Genomic DNA, 18,875 nt, shown 5'->3' with positions numbered 1-18,875 from the left:
ACATTTCAAATGTTATTTCCTTTTCCAATTTCCCTCCCCCAAAACCCTATAAGCCCTCCCCCTGCTTCTATGAGAGTGTTTTAAAAAAAGACTTTAGACACCAAAGGGGTAGGTTGGACTCACTCTTTTGTCTATTAGAACTAAAGTGATTGGGTTTAAAGTGCAGGTCATCCGCTGTGCTGGTTGCTATTGGATGAATCATTAGCCTTTAGACTCTGCTGTTTAGCCATGGGAATGCTGCTGTCAGTTGTGCTCGAAGTCATTTTATTCCACTAGAGGGAGCCATACCCTTGAGTTCTGATGTTTAACCAGCATGATTGGCAGCAGGCGCTATGCATGTGGGGGGAGCATCCTGCAGAGGAGGCCCAGGTAGCTGAGGTCATTTACTTGGCTTCTTTACTTCCCCCTAGGCACTAACTCAATGATGGCACATTTAGTGCTTGATTTATAAGTCAGTCCCTACTTAGAGCCCCCAGCAAACTGGCACCTCAATATATACTTTGCAAGAGTGGTAACTGGGTTAAGTCAGGTGTGGTAGAGTATACCTCAGTCTCAGTACATGGGAGACAGAGGCAGGGTGGCCACAACAACAGAAGTGGTATTTCACTCGGAAATTATGCACTTTTAGTATGGCGATTACAGAAACAGATCCTGGGTGGCCCTAGATTCACAGCATAGTGTGGTGGTCGCTTGCTGGTCCTTCAGACTTCTGGGACTCAGTGTCCTGTCTCACCTATCAAAGGAAGACTGAGTGGAGAGGGGTTCAGAGACTGCAGTTCACAGGGGCAGACACTCGCTGTGTCAGTGAGGTAACAGGAACTTCTTAATGTTGACTACGTGTCAACTGCTATCTCCCGTATGCTGGGCTGGGTACACTGAGCAAACCTGACAGCCTAGTTTAATCCCTGAATCCCACAGTGGAAGGGAAGAGATGATGATTCCCAAAAATTGCCCTCTGACCTCTACACACACCTGCCCCCACCCCAATATACACACAGTAATAATTTTAAGTAAATTCTTTATGTGGGCATTTTGTATGTACACAAATAGGAAAAATAGGCTTTTTCTCAAAAATCTGTATAAACCAATTCTCTGTACTTTTCTATTTTTCTCTTTTTTCATTATTCACTTTACATCCCAGTTGCTGCCCCCCTTCTTTCCACTTCCTCCCTCACACAGTCCTCCCCACACCCTTCTCTCCCCCCTTGGGTATCCCCCCAGCCCTGGCACATCAAAACCCTGCAGGGCTAGGCACATAACTCCCTCTGAAGCCAGATGTGGCAGCCCAGTTAAAGAAATGGGATCCGGGTTGGGGAGGGAGAAATCCAGCCTACATAGGGCCACAAGCCTCTTCCGGTCAGAAAAGCACCTGGGTAGCTAGGGCGCAGGGTCGGCTGACACTCGCCAGCTACCCACAACACCCGCCACAGGATCTTAAGACTTCTGGTGAGTGGAACACAGCTTCTGCTCCAATCCAATTGCGCGCGAGACCTGAGACTGCATTAGTTAGGGAAGCAGAAACCGGCCTGAGTAGGGCCACAGGCCTCTTCCGGCTGGACCAGCACCGGGGTACCGCCAGCTACCCACGACCCCCGCCACGGGATTTTGAGACTGCTGGTGAGTGGAACACAGCTTCTGCTCCAATCTTTAAACAGTGACAACGACAACAACTAACCCCAGAGATTACCAGATGGCGAAAGGTAAACGTAATAATCTTACTAACAGAAACCAAGACCACTCACCATCATCAGAACCCAGCACTCCCACTTCGCCCAGTCCAGGGCACCCCAACACACCGGAAAAGCTAGACACGGATCTAAAAGCATATCTCATGATGATGGTAGAGGACTTCAAGAAGGACTTTAATAACACACTTAAAGAAATACAAAGGAACACTGGTAAACAGGTAGAAGACATTAAAGAGGAAGCACAAAAATCCCTTAAAGAATTGCAGGAGAACACTGCTAAAGAGTTTCAAATCCTTAAAGAAAAACAGGATAACATAATCAAACAGGTAGAAGTCTTTAATGAAAAACAGGAAAACACATCCAAACAGATGGTGGAAATGAACAAAACCATACTAGACCTAAAAAGGGAAGTAGACACAATAAAGAAAACCCAAAATGAGGCAACACTGGAGATAGAAACCCTAGGAAAGAAATCTGGAACCATAGATACCAGCATCAGCAACAGAATACAAGAGATGGAAGAGAGAATCTCAGGTGCAGAAGATTCCATAGAGAACATCGGCACAACAATCAAGGAAAATGTAAAATGCAAAAAGATCCTAACTCAAAATATCCAAGAAATACAGGACACAATGAGAAGACTAAACCTACGGATAATAGGAGTGGATGAGAATGAAGATTTTCAACTCAAAGGACCAGCAAACATCTTCAACAAAATTATAGAAGAAAACTTCCCAAATCTAAAGAAAGAGATGCCCATGAACATACAAGAAGCCTACAGAACTCCAAATAGACTGGACCAGAAAAGAAATACCTCCCGACACATAATAATCAGAACAACAAATGCTCTAAATAAAGATAGAATACTAAAAGCAGTAAGAGAAAAAGGCCAAGTAACATATAAAGGCAAGCCTATCAGAATTACACCAGATTTTTCACCAGAGACTATGAAAGCCAGAAGATCCTGGACAGATGTTATACAGACACTAAAAGAACACAAATTCCAGCCCAGGCTACTATACCCAGCCAAACTCTCAATTAACATAGATGGAGAAACCAAAGTATTCCACGACAAAACCAAATTCACACATTATCTCTCCACGAATCCAGCCCTTCAAAGGATAATAACAGAAAAAAACCAATACAAGGACAGGAACCACGCCCTAGAAACAATAAGAAGGTAATCCCTCAACAAACCTAAAAGAAGACAGCCACAAGAACAGAATGCCAACTTTAACAACAAAAATAACAGGAAACAACAATTACTTTTCCTTAATATCTCTTAATATCAATGGACTCAACTCCCCAATAAAAAGACATAGACTAACAAACTGGCTACACAAACAAGACCCAACATTTTGCTGCTTACAGGAAACTCATCTCAGAGAAAAAGATAGATACTACCTCAGAATGAAAGGCTGGAAAACAATTTTCCAAGCAAATGGCATGAAGAAACAAGCTGGAGTAGCCATCTGATAACATTGACTTCCAACCCAAAGTCATTAAAAAAGACAGGGAGGGACACTTCATACTCATCAAAGGTAAAATCCTCCAAGAGGAACTATCAGTCCTGAATATCTATGCTCCAAATACAAAGGCAGCCACATTCATTAAAGAAACTTTAGTAAATCTCAAAGCACACATTGCACCTCATACAATAATAGTGGGAGACTTCAACACACCACTTTCACCAATGGACAGATCATGGAAACAGAAACTAAACAGGGTCACAGAGAAACTAAGAGAAATTATGAATCAAATGGATCTGGCAGATATCTACAGAACATTCTATCCTAAAACAAAAGGATATACCTTCTTCTCAGCACCTCATGGTACCTTCTCCAAAATTGACCACATAATTGGTCACAAAACAGGCCTCAACAGATACAAAAATATTGAAATTGTCCCATGCATCCTATCAGATCACCATGGACTAAGGCTGATCTTCATTAACAAAATAAATAATAGAAAGCCAACCTTCACGTGGAAACTGAACAACACTCTTCTCAATGATACCTTGTTCAAGGAAGGAATAAAGAAAGAAATTAAGGACTTTTTAGAGTTCAATGAAAATGAAGCCACAACATACCCAAACTTATGGGACGCAATGAAAGCATTTCTAAGAGGAAAACTCATAGCTCTGAGTGCCTCCAAAAGGAAACTAGAGAGAGCACATATTAGCAGCTTGACAACATACCTAAAAGCACTAGAACAAAAGGAAGCAAATTCACCCAAGAGGAGTAGACGGCAGGAAATAATCAAACTCAGGGGCGAAATCAACCAAGTGGAAACAAGAAAAACTATTCAAAGAATCAACCAATCAAGGAGCTGGTTCTTTGAGAAAATCAACAAGATAGATAAACCCTTAGCCAGACTCACTAGAGGGCACAGGGAAAGCATCCTAATTAACAAAATCAGAAATGAAAAAGGAGACATAACAACAGATCCTGAAGACATCCAAAACACCATCAGATCCTTCTACCAAAGGCTATACTCAACAAAACTGGAGAACCTGGATGAAATAGAGAAGTTCCTAGACAGATACCAGGTACCAAAGTTGAATCAAGATCAGGTTAATGACCTAAACAGCCCTATATCCCCCAAAGAAATAGAAGCAGTCATTAATAGTCTCCCAACTAAAAAAAGCCCAGGACCAGATGGGTTTAGTGCAGAGTTCTATCAGACCTTCAAAGAAGATCTAATCCCAGTTCTTCACAAACTATTCCACAAAATAGAAACAGAAGGTACTCTACCCAACTCATTCTATGAAGCCACAATTACTCTGATACCTAAACCACAAAAAGACCCAACAAAGATAGAAAACTTCAGACCAATATCCCTTATGAATATTGATGCAAAAATCCTCAATAAAGTTCTTGCTAACCGAATCCAAGAACACATCAAAACAATCATCCATCCTGACCAAGTAGGTTTCATCCCAGGGATGCAGGGATGGTTCAATATACGGAAATCCATCAACGTAATCCAGTATATAAACAAACTCAAAGACAAAAACCACATGGTCATCTCCTTAGATGCGGAAAAAGCATTTGACAAGATCCAACACCCATTCATGATAAAAGTCTTGGAAAGATCAGGAATTCAAGGCCCATACCTAAACATGATAAAAGCAATCTACAGCAAACCAGTAGCCAACATCAAAGTAAATGGTGAGAAGCTTGAAGCAATCCCTCTAAAATCAGGGACTAGACAAGGCTGTCCACTTTCTCCATACCTATTCAACATTGTACTTGAAGTCCTAGCCAGAGCAATTCGACAACAAAAGGAGATCAAAGGGATACAAATTGGAAAAGATGAAGTCAAAATATCACTTTTTGCAGATGATATGATAGTATATATAAGTGACCCTAAAAATTCCACCAGAGAACTCCTAAGCCTGATAAACAGCTTCGGTGACGTAGCTGGATATAAAATTAACTCAAACAAATCAATGGCCTTTCTCTACACAAAGAATAAACAGGCTGAGAAAGAAATTAGGGAAACAACACCCTTCTCAATAGTCACAAATAATATAAAATATCTTGGCGTGACTCTAACTAAGGAAGTGAAAGATCTGTATAATAAAAACTTCAAGTCTCTGAAGAAAGAAATTATAGAAGATCTCAGAAGATGGAAAGATCTCCCATGCTCATGGATTGGCAGGATCAACATTGTAAAAATGGCTGTCTTGCCAAAAGCAATCTACAGATTCAATGCAATCCCCATCAAAATTCCAAATCAATTCTTCAACGAATTAGAAAGTGCAATCTGCAAATTCATCTGGAATAACAAAAAACCTAGGATAGCATAAACTCTTCTCAAGGATAAAAGAACCTCTGGTGGAATCACCATGCCGGACCTAAAGCTCTACTACAGAGCAATTGTGATAAAAACTGCATGGTACTGGTATAGTGACAGACAAATAGACCAATGGAATAGAATTGAAGACCCAGAAATGAACCCACACACCTACGGTCACTTGATCTTCGACAAGGGAGCTAAAACCATCCAGTGGAAGAAAGACAGCATTTTCAACAAATGGTGCTGGCACAACTGGTTGTTAACATGTAGAAGAATGCGAATCGATCCATTCCTATCTCCTTGTACTAAGGTCAAGTCTAAGTGGATCAAGGAACTTCACATAAAACCAGAGACACTGAAACTTATAGAGGAGAAAGTGGGGAAAAGCCTTGAAGATATGGGCACAGGGGAAAAATTCCTGAATAGAACAGTAATGGCTTGTGCTGTAAGATTGAGAATTGACAAGTGGGACCTCATGAAACTGCAAAGCTTCTGCAAGGCTAAAGACACCATCAATAAGACAAAAAAACCACCAACAGATTGGGAAAGGATCTTCACCTATCCTAAATCAGATAAGGGACTAATATCCAATATATATAAAGCACTCAAGAAGGTGGACTCCAGAAAGTCAAATAACCCCATTAAAAAATGGGGCTCAGAACTGAACAAAGAATTCTCACCTGAGGAATACCGAATGGCAGAGAAGCACCTGAAAAAATGTTCAACATCCTTAATCATCAGGGAAATGCAAATCAAAACAACCCTGAGATTCCACCTCACACCAGTCAGAATGGCTAAGATCAAAAATTCAGGTGACAGCAGATGCTGGCGAGGATGTGGAGAAAGAGGAACACTCCTCCATTGTTGGTGGGATTGCAAGCTTGTACAACCACTCTGGAAATCAGTCTGGCGGTTCCTCAGAAAATTGGACATAGTACTACCGGAGGATCCAGCAATACCTCTCCTGGGCATATATCCAGAAGATGTCCCAACCGGTAAAAAGGACACATGCTCCACTATGTTCATAGCAGCCCTATTTATAATAGCCAGAAGCTGGAAAGAACCCAGATGTCCCTCAACAGAGGAATGGATACAGAAATTATGGTACATTTACACAATGGAGTACTACTCAGCTATTAAAAAGAATGAATTTATGAAATTCCTAGCCAAATGGATGGACCTGGAGGGCATCATCTTGAGTGAAATAACACAATCACAAAAGAACTCACACAATATGTATTCACTGATAAGTGGATATTAGCCCAAAACTTAGGATACCCAAGATATAAGATACAATTTGCTAAACGCATGAAACTCAAGAAGAATGAAGACCAAAATGTGGACACTGTGCCCCTTCTTAGAATTGGGAACAAAACACCCAGGGAAGGAGTTACAGAGACAAAGTTCGTAGCTGTGATGAAAGGATGGACCATTTAGAGACTGCCGTATCCAGGGATCCATCCCATAATCAGCTTCTAAACGCTGACACCATTGCATACACTAGCAAGATTTTGCTGAAAGGACCCAAATATAGCTGTCTCTTGTGAGACGATGCTGGGGCCTAGCAAACACAGGAGTGGATGTTCACAGACAGCTATCAGATGTATCACAGGGCTCCCAATGGAGAAGCTAGAGAAAGTACCCAAGGAGCTAAAGGGATCTGCAACCCTATTGTTGGAACAACATGATGTACTAACCAGAACCCCGGAGCTCTTGTCTCTAGCTGCATATGTATCGAAAGATGGCCTAGTCGGCCATCAATGGAAAGAGAGGCCCATTGGACTTGCAAACTTTATATGCCCCAATATAGGGGAATGCCAGGGCCAAAAGAATGGGAATGGGTGGGTAGGGAAGTGGGGGGCGCTATGGGGGACTTTTGGGATAGCATTGGAAATGTAATTGAGGAAAATATGTAATAAAAATATTAAAAAATAAATAAATAAATAAATAAATAAATAAAAAGAAATGGGATCCACAGACAGGCAACAGCTTTAGAGACAGCCTCCGCTCCAGTTGTTGGGGGGCCTACATGAAGACCAAGCTACAGCAAGGTTCTATTCCCAACACCCATACGGTGGCTTACAACCACCTAACTAGTTCCTGAGGACCCAATGCCCTCTTTTCGCCTCCTCGGGCCCTGCGTGGCATGTAGTGCCCCAACATACTTTCAGACATTCATACACATAAAATAAAAATCTCAGAAATTTATTAGGACAAAGAACGTGACTCCAAGTTTCCTTCCACTCTTCCTTCAAACATGATTTTTTATATGTCTTGTTTTATAAACAAAAAATCCAAAAGAAACTTTTATTCCACTTGCTAAATAAATTCCTATTAAAATTTTTTATGACTTTTTATTATGAGAATAATGCCTCGGAAAGTTACACATTTAACATGTGGCAGGCACATCGGGACTGTCAAGACTATTTGGAAGTTTGTGCTTGTGAAATTGGAGAATAATGCCATCTGTTACATGACAGGATTAAGTGAGATACAATACAGGTAATTAATTTAGCACCAGTAAATGTTTAGAAAAAGAAGTAAAGGGGGCAGGGGAGATGGCTTAGTGGATAAACTGATGACCACTAAGGCACGAGGACAGGAACTTGGATTCACCAAAACCTACATAAATATCAGGTGGTATGATGGCCCACCTGTAATCCCAGGCATGGAAGGTAGAAACCATTGGCTAGTTTTCTGTGAACTTGACAAGCTAGAGTCATTTGATAAGAAGGAAATGCCCACTTTCAGGAAAATAAATAAATAAAAACCTCCCACCAGACTGGCCCATGGGCAAGCCTGTAGTGCATTTTCTTGATTGATGTTGGGAGACCCAATTCACTGTGAATGGTGCCACCTATGAGCTGGTAATCCTGGGTTCTATGAGAAAGCCTTGAGCAAGGCATGAGGAGCAAGCCAGTAAGTATCATGCTATGGCCTCTGCTTCAGTTCCTGCCTTGAGTTGTGCCTTGACTTTCCTGCATAATGGACTTATAAGGTATAAGGGGTGAAGCACCCTCCCCCGATCTTCCATTGCAGTGGAAACTCCCACCATTTTAGAGTACTGTCAGATCATCACCAAGAGCAGCAGGTGTGGAGTGGAGCTGGCCTAAGGCTAGATGAGCTGTGTGTGTTGTGGATGGCAAAGCCAGAGAAGTGGATCTGCCTACATCCTTTGAAGCCCAGACAATTGAGTGGATCCCAGAAGTCTGAGCTTGTCACATCATTGGACCGTTTGCTTTGGTCTGATAGTAACTATACCCTGAATTTGTTTTTGAAACAAATATCTAACTTGTTGTTTAATTGTACAGCAAACCACAGTTGAGAAACTGTAGATGGTTTAGAGAGGCTTTGAACTTGAGACTTTGAGTGCTTTAAAGAGATTGAGCTTTTAAAGTGTTTAGTTTTGTAAAGACTGGGACTTTTAAAAATTGGAATGTTTTAAATTGTGATATTGATATTAACATGGGGTTTGGGGAATGCAAAGGAAAGGTAAGGTTAAGGCTTAATGTGTGACAGGTTTGTCAAGGTGACAAAGGGGCAATTATGCTATTTGTTTTTCATCAACTTGACACAAAACTAGACATATCTAGGAAGAAGGAAACGTAAAAGAGAAAATTCCTCGCCATAAGATTGATCTGTAGCAAACTGTTGGGGATTTTTTAAATTAGTGATTGATGTGGAAGGGCCTAGGCTATTGTGGGTGGTACCACCCTGGCCAGGGGTACCTGGGATTTCTAAGAAAGGTGAGAAAGCCATGGGGAACAAGCCAGTAAAGAGCATCCCTCCAAGGCTTTGCTTTAAATTATTGCCTCCAGGTTCCTGCTCTGATTTTCCTCCAGGATGAAGTGTGCCGTGGAAGTGTACACTGAAATACCTTCCTCCTCAAGTTGCTTTCGATCGTGATGTTTTATCACAGCAATAGAAACTCTATACCTTAGAGAGACAGGGATCCCCAGGGCAAGCTGGGAGGCTAGCCTAACAGTTGCCAGTGAGCTCTGGGTTCAGTTGAGAGACCCTACCTCAATGAGTATAGTAGAGAGTAATTGAAGATGACTTCAGACATCCCTTTTGAGCCTCTACACTCATGCTTGTTTGAACATTTGAACAGTATACACACATGCACTCCACTCACACATACACATTAAAATAAAATGGATTCTTGTAGCCATTCTTTGGCTACTCTGTGGGTTCCATTTTCTTCCACCCTTCTGTACCCTTTTCCCACCCTTGCAGCCCCCGAACACGAGATAGGAGAGGGAAAAAAAAGGATAGAAGGGGAAGGGAGTGACATTATCCTCAGACTACTTTCTGCTGATTAGGGGCATCAAGTTTCTTAGGGCAAGTTAGATCTTTGCCATCAGGATAGCTAGTTTCTTCTTTTTGTTTCTTCTTTGCACACAACTCTTAACAAACTGTAACCAACCAACAACCCATCTCTCTGGGCCCTAGCATTGATACACCCTCTCAAAATTCCAAACATCACAAATTGTAGAAACTATCTACAGCTGGCGAAACCATGCCCCAGCTAGAGCACGAGGCAAATCATAGTCAGCTGCTGTGGACAGTCTGAAGCAGTCTCATATCCCACAGCTGGGGCTAAAATAGAAACATAGTCCTATAATATTTTTTGTGTTTTTCAAAGAAACCAAACTTCTAGCTACAGGTTATTATTCTCGTTTATTACTAACTGGCACAGTTCCATATAGAATGAAGGCTGGTATGTCTTCTTAGACTTGAAACATGGTGACCATTTCAGAGTAGCATAGTTAAATTGATGCATTAAGATGTCTAAAATGTATAGAACATTCATTATTTTCAGTGATTAGTATTGATGCAGATTATAGGAAGTCATGTGTTATAACTGAAAAGTCTTAGGTTTTTTTTTTTCCTGTATTTGTGTGTGGGAAGGTGTGTATGTGCTTATATATATGAGTGGGTGGAGAATAGAGGTGAGTGTTGGTTCACCTCTCTCTCTTGTTTTTTTTTTTGTTTTTTGTTTTTTGTTTTTTTTTTTTTAGACATGGTAATTGATTCTGTTAGGGTTGCTGGACAGTGGTGCTCTGGGGACTCAGCTGTCACCCAGCTGCCTCAGCCTGGCACTGGAGTTCCAGGTGAGCAGCTGTACCGTCTTTGTAGGTGTTCTCTGGGTATCTGAACTTGGTTTCTTATGTACTTTGCCAACAGAGACAACGCCATGACTTTTTTGAAGAGATGGTGTTTCACTGTGTTACCCCGGTTAGTCCTTTTTTTTTTTTTTAAAGATTTATTTATTTATTATATGTAAGTACACTGTAGCTGTCTTCAGACATTCCAGAAGAGGGCGCCAGATCTCGTTGCGGATGGTTGTGAGCCACCATGTGGTTGCTGGGATTTGAACTCTGGACCTTTGGAAGAGCAGTCGGGTGCTCTTACCCACTGAGCCATCTCACCAGCCCCACCCTGGTTAGCCCTGAACTCTTGCACCTCAGATTTCTAAGTAGGTATAACTATGGTTGTATGCCATAGCCTTATCCAGCCAGAGTAGCAGGTTTGACTTAAGAAAACTCAACTTCTGCCAGTTTCCATGCTACATGCCCTTAATCTCAGACTTTGGGAGGCAGAGGCTGGATGTCTGTGGTCTTGAGGACAGCATGGTCTACCTAGAGAGTTGTAGGACAGCCAGGGCTACGTAGAGAGACCGTATCTCAACAACCCCTTTCCAGGAACAAAGAAAACCAATTCCCAGGCTACAATCTGTTCTATTATTTTTACAGCTCATAATCTGTATTTTAAAACTTTTTTAGATATTTATTTTATGTATATGAGTACACCCCAGAAGAGGACATCGACCCTCATTACAGATGGTTGTGAGCTATCATGTGGTTGCTGGGAATTGAACTCAGAGGACCTCTGGAAGAGCAGCCCAGTGTTCTTAACTTCTGAGCCATCTCTCCAGCCCCCATTTAAAAATTTCTAAGTGTTTTTTATTAAATCGATGTACTTAGATCTGTCAATAAAGGGGACAAGACATCACTGTAATAGAAACCTACTACTGAGCTGCCGGGTTGCTGTAGCTCATAGGCAAGGGACATCATTTGACATTTCCCACCTGGTCGCTGCTTTCTCCGTAATGAGACTCACCTGGCGGTGGTTGAACTCCATCAGGTAGTGAGCATGATGAGCTCAGGCAGGCACAGTCATCTGAACTCAGCCCTTCATCTGGATCGAGGATGATATGAAGGTCAAAGGGATGTGAGAGAAAATTCAAGGCTTGACGCTTGGGAAATAACTGCTGATGTTGACGTCGCTAAAGGAGTCTAGGAATCTGATGTAATTTCCCCTGCAGCGTCATTTCCAGATTTCAGTGTGAGCTAGAGATATCAAAGTGACATAAGATAAAGTTGTCTGAGAGGAGGGAACCTCAATTAAGGAAATGCCTTCTTGAGATAGGGATAAGCCTGTAAGGCATTTTTTAAATTAGTGATTGATGGAGAAGGGTCTAGCCCATTTTAGGTGGTATCATTCCTAGGCTAATGATCCTGGGTTCTCTAAGAAACCAGGCTGAGCAAATCAGGGGGAATGAGCCAGTAAGCACCGCCCTCCTTGGCCTCTGCATCAGCTCCAGGTTCCTGCCCTGCTCAAGCTCCTGCCCTGACTTCGTTTTATGATGAACAAAGATGGAGAAGTGTGGTCCAAATAAGCCCCCCCGTAACTTGCCTTTTGGATGTGGCATTTCATCGTGGCACTAGAAACCGTAAGACAGCATTCATATATAAAATTCCCAACTAAATTGGTCTTTAAGTCCTTAGCACAGCCATTGGAAAAGAATGCAAATGACCTTCCCTTCTACCAAGCTGCTGCCAGGAATGTTGTTCTCCATAGCAGAGGGGCTTCTCTTTACTGGTGTCCAGTGTTGGGGGTTGAAAGCAGGACCTCACTCATGCTAGGGAGTGCTCAGCCGCAGTCTATCTCCATCATTGAGCTTTGAGACAAGTCTTGCTGTACGCTCCAGGCCAGTCTTCTGAGTCTCCTGCCTCAGCCTTCCTGGTGCTGGGATTACAGGTGTGCATCACCACACCCAGCCAGGACTTCTATTTCAGTTAAGTTGGTGAGCAAATCTTGACATGCTAATGGGACATGGAATGCTGGAAGGGGTGTGGTAGGAAGTGAAGAGAAGCAGAAAGAAAAGGGTGGAGATACCTAAAAAACCGAAGCTGCTGACTCCCCAGTTTTCCTTGGGAGCAGGCCAGAGCTGGCTTACCACATCAGGAAGAGCTGGGTCAATGCCAGGCTTCTTGTCATTGTAGAGTCGTTCCCCAGTTGGGGCTTGAGACTCACTCATGCTGCTTGGCAGTCCTCCTGGGGCTCACACACAGCAGCTCCAGGAGGCCTTCTAACACCTGCTCATGCAGAGAGTGGGTGTGGGGCAGAGTCAAACATAGGACTCTGGGTTTGGGGTCCCCAAGTTTCTCTAGCCTACACTGGTTGCTACTAGGACATGGAAGGAGAACAGGGACCTGGTTGTCTGGGGTAGTTTTGTTTGTTTGTTTGTTTTGTTTGTTTTTGCTTTTGTCTGCTCCTGTTTCACAGCGGTCTGTGGAGATCTACACAGCTGGAATGAAGGAGAAAATCAGGAGTTTGTCCTTCTGTGGAAAGCCCAGCTCTGCTTAGGGCTCCCCCCACACACACTTCCTGTGGTTAGGGTCCTTTTCCCTATGGCTTATCTGCTGCCTGCCAGCCCTTCCTTCCTTTCCCTTTTCTTTTCTTTTTTCTTTTCCTAGACAGGGTTTCTCTATGTAGTCTTGGAACTCACTCTGTAGAACAGACTGGTCTCAAATTCACAGAGATCCGCCTGCCTCTGCCTCCCAAGTCTAGAGCCAGGATTACAAATGCGTGCTATCACAGCCTATCATTGCTGCCTTTCTATTTTATGAACATCTGTGGTCATTCTTCAGTTCCCATGGGGATTGATTCAGGATTCTATAGACACTTAGGTAGCCGGATGCTTCCATTCCTTCAAAAAAATGGTATAGTATTTATACAGAACACTCACTTATCTACCTGTGCACTTTAATCTCTACATAACTTACAACATCTTATACCATGGAAGTGCAATGTAAATAGTATGAGGTCACTTATTTATGGAATAATTATAAGAAAAAGTCTATACATGTTTTATGTCGATGCAACTGTCATAGGCCTAACAATAGCACCCACATGACACAGGGTGCACAGTGGGGAAAGAATGAGGTCTGGAGAAAGAGATATGGAAGAGGTGGGCGGCCACTGTAGAGTATGCCATGTACCAATACATTTGTGTGGATTCAGCTTAGTAATCACAGTGCAGCAAATGCAAATTTTACTGTTTAGAACTTTCTAGAATTTTTTTTTCTGATTTACTTCATTTTACCATGTGAGCTCTGGGGATTGAACTCAGGTTGTCAGGCTTGAACTGACAACCCCTTTCTGAATACTTTTGATCCATGACTAGTTAGATCTACAGATAACAAAACTTGTGGGTTTGGAAGGCCAGCTATGTGCCTTATGTTTTTTAGCCTTCAGCTTGTGTCCAGGGAAGAGAGTGCCTTGACCTAAGGGATGAGTGGTACTGGGGGTGGGGGTAGCTGGATTTGGCCTCTGAGCATCTCTCAATGCCTTTGGCCTTGAGGATTTGGTCCAGAGTGGGATGAAGTGAGTGCTTCTGCCTCTGAATGCTGGACAGGACACAGAGACTGACTCTTACGGAGACATTCTGCAGTGAGAGGACACAATATCCAAAGGTGTTCCAAAGGGAAATGCCATGGGCTTACTGTAGACAAGGCAGTCCTGGGACAGGATTTCAGAAAGCTAGAAAAATGGGGCGGGCAAGATGGCTCATCACGGAGCCTGGAGAGATGGCTCGTCATGGAGCCTGGAGAAATGGCTCATCATGGAGCCTGGAGAGATGGCTCGTCATGAAGCCTGGAGAGATGGCTCGGCAGTTAAGAAACAGCACTTACTAGGCTTACAGAAGACCTGGGTTCATTGCCAGTACTCACATGGTAGGTGGGCCACCACTATCTATAACCCCAGTTCGAGGGACTTCAACAGGCACACACATGCTCTATATATGTGTATGCAGGAAAACATTCAATCCCATAAAGTAAAATAATCTTAAGAAACAAATAAGATGTCTCAGCAGTTAAAGGCACTGTCCCCAGGCCTGGGGACGTGACTTTGATCCCCAGTACCCACATAGTGGAAGGACAAGTTATCTTCTTACTACCACTCGAATGCCCCAGCTCCACAAATAAAATGTAATTTAAAAAAAAACCTGAATGAAGGGGTGGTTAAGAGCACTGACTGGGGCTGGGGAGATGGCTCAGCGGTTAAGAGCACTGAGTGCTCTTCCAAAGGTCCTGAGTTCAATTCCCAGCAACCACATGGTGGCTCACAACCATCCGTAATGAGATCTGACGCCCTCTTCTGGAGTATCTGAAGACAGCTACAGTGTACTTATGTATAATAAATAAATCTTAAAAAAAAATCATAAAAAAAAAAAGAGTACTGACTGCTCTTCCAAAGGTCCTGAGTTCAATTCCCAGCATCCACACGGTGGCTCACAACCATCTATAATGGGATCCCATGCCCTCTTCTGGTGTATCTGAAGACAGCAACAATATACTCATAGAAATAAACAAATTTTTAAAAAAAAATCTTAATGACAAGAAAATATTCTGTTACAAAGGCAGGGCAAGTCCAGAAAAACGGTCTGAGCTGATTGTATATGGGGGCATGAAATGTCAGCAGTTTCTCTATTTCAGCCATAAAGGAGGCTCTGCCTTATCTCACTGGGCAGTCTCTGACCCAGTCGCTTCCTTGGGGGGTACTCTTCCTCTAGGGTGTGCCAACCTGTGTTGGTGTCAGAGCAAGCCTAGGAGGTCTTCCTCACAATACAGTATATTTTGAAGGGGGTAAGAACTGCAGACACACTGATCAGCTTCGAACCCTGCTCATGGAGACCAGATGTGGGCCACTTACCCTGTGCTGCTGACAGAGGCTGCAATCACATGACAAAGTAGACTAATGAAGGCCAGCCAGCTCGTGTGAACAAGCTGGCCAGGGCCCATTAGATCCCCGAAGCCTGGAGGAAATCAGACTGCCTATATTTATCAAAGTCAGGATGGAATCCACAGCCTCACAGCCCCGGTGGCCTGAGAGGGTGGCTGGGTTAGGATTTGGGATGACTGCGTTTGGTGATCTGGCCACAGGAGCTGTGTTCTCTCTTGCCCTATCTATCACCTCTAGAGAGTCAACAGGAGAAAAAATAAACAGTACCCCCCTCCCAACTTTAGCAGAAGACCTCAGCGCCTGACCCAGTGATTCGTGATGCCTTGTTCAAACTACTAACTCCTAACGGTCCTGACCCCTCATCTCTAAAGCCAGGCTCTGGGCCCTGTAAGATTTACTACCTCAAGATAGGGAGTGTTCTCCTGAACTCTGTTCAGATAGGACCCCTGCCCCCTCCTGCTCAAGGCCAGGTGGTTTCTCTTAGCTTTCAGAAAAGGTGTCTCTCTCCCTCAGGGGCCCAATTTCTCTTTCTCCCCACCTCAGAATTTGCTTGCAGTGTTTGCCTTGGTAGTTCCAGCACAGGCCACTGAAATGGGCTGTCACTTGTGCCTTGGGTGCAGTACAGCATCATTTCTGCTGGTTCATTAGGGTTTTCCTCTGTGACACGGAGTGCCAGCATGAGCAGAACTAGACAGCAGTGGCTGTCACTATCCCACCTCAGTTCTGAGGCTAAGAGTGCCCCTCCCCCTGGAAGAGTCTGTGCTGCCCCAGGGTCAGTTCTGGGTCATCCTGTGAAGCAGAAAGAGCCTCAGCCTCTTTGAGTTCACCGAGCCCATGCAGGTGCACGCGCTATCAAGAACCAGGCTGGCTGGCCTGGTGGTGCAGGCTCATGACCCTGAGCTATTCAGGAAGCTGATGCAGGAGAATCACAATTTCTAAGTCTATATGGTCTGCACGGGAAGTCCAAGGTCAGCACGTGTAATGCTGGAGACCCTGTCTCAAAATGTAAACACAGAAACAAGGCTAGGGATGTAGGTCTGTGGTGGATTGGCTGCCTAACATGTGCAAGGGTGGGGGGAGAGAACAAGAAAGGATGGGGACTGGGGGGAGACTAGGAAGAAGGGAGGACCATCCAGGCATGGTATTCAGCCACTCCCAGGAGGACTAAGAATTTGAGGCTGGCCTGAAGTTATACATAGCAAGGCTCCCTCCTTAATCATAGCTTTATATTTCATTAATTCCTTCTCAAGATATTTTAAATATTAAATATCTTAATATTATCTTACGCCTATCAACTGTATACTTTAGGGAGGTATGCTAATATACGTTAACCCCTGTACTTAATGTCATCTGGAGAATAAGACATGCATATACACCCACATGTTCACACACACACAAGGTCTGACATGCTTGCTCCATTGTGTGGCGCAGACAGTGTATGCATAGATGTGTGCAGAGGGGGAGAACCATGTCTTTACACACTCCGAGAGCAGCAGCCCTTTCCAACTGTAGAAACACGGAGTTCATTCATTCCTCTTGCTTGTCTCTCATGAGTATTTATTTTAATTAAAAGGCTCTAATTGGCATATCTTCCTTATACTTTGTAATTTGTCTTTCTATGGGTCATTTCCTTCAAGTATACTGTGTCCTTTAGCCACTTTCTCCCCTCCCCCATGTCTTCTGCCTTCCCTCCTCTTTCCCATTCCACAACTCTCTGTCTTCTCCTCAGTTGCCCTGCTTGCTGTGTAGCCTGAAGCCTGCAGACTGGGAGAGCCTCCTGCCTCAGCCTCCTTGGTGCTGAGATGACGGGTGCACATCACCAGACCCAGCTTGCTTTTACTGAAGGATCTGTCACTTACTGGGCGTATAAGGAAAACACAGCTTTGTTTTCTCTTTCTGGTTTTTGTTTTTTTGAGGCAGGGTCTCATGTAGCCCAGGCTGGCCTCAAACTCTTTGTGTAGCAGAGGCTAGCCTTAAACTCCTGATTCTCCCTGCCTCTACCTCCCATGTGCTGGGATTACAGGTGTGTTTTTGTGCTACCATGCCTTGTTTCTGTTCTTCCTTTATGAATATATTATTCTATGAATATCAATATAATATAGTTTTAAAAATGTGTTTAATTTTTTATTGTTTGTGAATTTCTTTTTTTTAAGATTTATTTATTTATTTTAGGTATGTGAGTACACTGTAGCTGTACAGATGGTTGTGAGCCTTCATGTGGTTATTAGGAATTGAATTTTATAACCTCTGCTTGTTCTGGTCAGCCCTGCTCGCTCAGGTCAATTCTGCTTGCTCAGTGCCTGCTTGCTCCGGCCCAAAGATTTATTTATTTATTTATTTATTTATTTATTTATTTATTTATTATATGTAAGTACACTGTAGCTGTCTTCAGAGACACCAGAAGAGGGCATCAGATCTCATTACCGGTGGTTGTGAGCCACCATGTGGTTGCTGGGATTTGAACTCAGAACCTCTTCTTCCTCCTTCCCCTCCCCCTTCTCTCCCCCTCCCCCCTCCTTCCCATGTGTGTTAGGCAAGCATTATATCACCCTGAGCTCTATTTCCCATCCTAAAAAAAAAATAAAAATTTTATTTATTTAATTTTTTTATATGTTAGTATTTTGCCTGCATATATCTGTGTGCTATGTGCACGCATGGTGTCTTCAGAGGTCAGAGTAGATATCATATCCCCTGGAGCTGGAATTACAGATGATGGTGAACTACCATGTGAGTGCTAGGACTGGAACCCAGTTCCTTTGCAAGAGCAACGAGTGCTCTGTACTGTTAAGCCATCTCTCCGGCCCCTAGAAAGCACATTCAAATGAACCTTTAAAAAATTTAAAACCTGTGATCTTAACTCAGTGGTTCGTTCCTCGTTCTTATGCTAGATTATATTCTAGAAGTTATTTTCTTACTGCAGCTTGCGATCTGCTTCAAGTTGCTTCCCTTCCTTTCTTTCAGTAACCAACATTAGAAGCCTTGTCAAGGGCTGTCAAGGGCAATGTTGGCCCACTCCAAATTCAGAATTGGAACGAAGCCTCAAATTAGGACTTTGAGAACATTGTCAGGTGTGTGGGCTAAAGATCCCACTGAAGGCTAATAGGAATGCCTCCCGCTTTGCCTCCCCAAGTCCCTAAATCTAAGTCTTTGATTTTTCCTAGCCATTTGGTGTGTGTGTGTGTGTGTGTCCCCACCCCCACCCCCCCCCCCACCCCCCCGTGGGCATCCCCACCACACAGATTGCTGCTTGACAACTTTACTGTCTCACTTTGCCAGCCAGCTGCTTTCTCTGTCTGGAGCATCTTCTCATCTTCAGATCTCCCTGAGGACCCCTGCCCCGAGGATCCCTTGTTC

The sequence above is a fragment of the Mus caroli genome, unplaced genomic scaffold, assembly GCF_978045245.1.
Source record: "Mus caroli unplaced genomic scaffold, Mus_caroli_1 scaffold_15, whole genome shotgun sequence".
Taxonomy (NCBI): Eukaryota; Metazoa; Chordata; class Mammalia; order Rodentia; family Muridae; genus Mus; species Mus caroli.
Note: the sequence above shows the minus strand (reverse complement) of the source record.